This window comes from Buceros rhinoceros, unplaced genomic scaffold (genome assembly GCF_000710305.1).
Source record: "Buceros rhinoceros silvestris isolate BGI_N320 unplaced genomic scaffold, ASM71030v1 scaffold32237, whole genome shotgun sequence".
Classification (NCBI taxonomy): Eukaryota; Metazoa; Chordata; class Aves; order Bucerotiformes; family Bucerotidae; genus Buceros; species Buceros rhinoceros.
In genome coordinates this window covers 6,589-7,256 of record NW_010424467.1, presented here as the reverse complement: position 1 = coordinate 7,256, position 668 = coordinate 6,589, and positions in this window count along the sequence as shown.

The window sequence follows — 668 nt, the reverse complement described above, 5'->3', positions numbered from 1 at the left end:
GGACTGCAGCTCCCGAGGCCCCGGCGCTGCCCAGGCGCCTCCGTGAACTGCCGGGCTCTGCTGTTTCTGTGGTAGCTGCGCCGCTCTCCAGAAGGAGGGCAACGGGGATGCCACCGTGCGCCACCTCGGGCTGTCTGTCCGCTGATAAAGAGGATGGAAGCCTGGAATCTAACCGGCAGCCCTCGGGGGTTGCTGGGAGGCCGTTTCCTGGCTTTTCCATTTTAATGTCTTTTTATCTTTTCTTTGAGCTGAGGGGAAACGGAACAGTCCGGGTCGTGCCCGGGAAGCAGAGAACCCAAAGCAGTTTTGGTAGGTTTGATTCGGTTCTCTCATGCGTGCGCAGGCGGGCACGGCCGCAGCTGCTCCGTGTCGCTCCCCCGGGATCAGTCGGGCCGATGAAAGATGAGCCTCCACCAGAGCTCCAAACCCTCCTCTGGGGGAGGCCAGGCACTTTGCGAAAGAGCTGGCTCAGTTTTCACGCCTTGAAGCAGAGGATGTTAAGGTGTCTCACAGCAGCGCAGCAACACTCAACTGCTGCTTTTTTTTTTAAAAGAAAACCTAATTCCCCACCTACATTGCAAATAATCCACGAAAATACTAGAGCCAGCAGAGCTGCGCCCTGGTCGCGGCTGGCGTGGTCTGTTTTCTGTGAACGTTGGCCTCCCCTG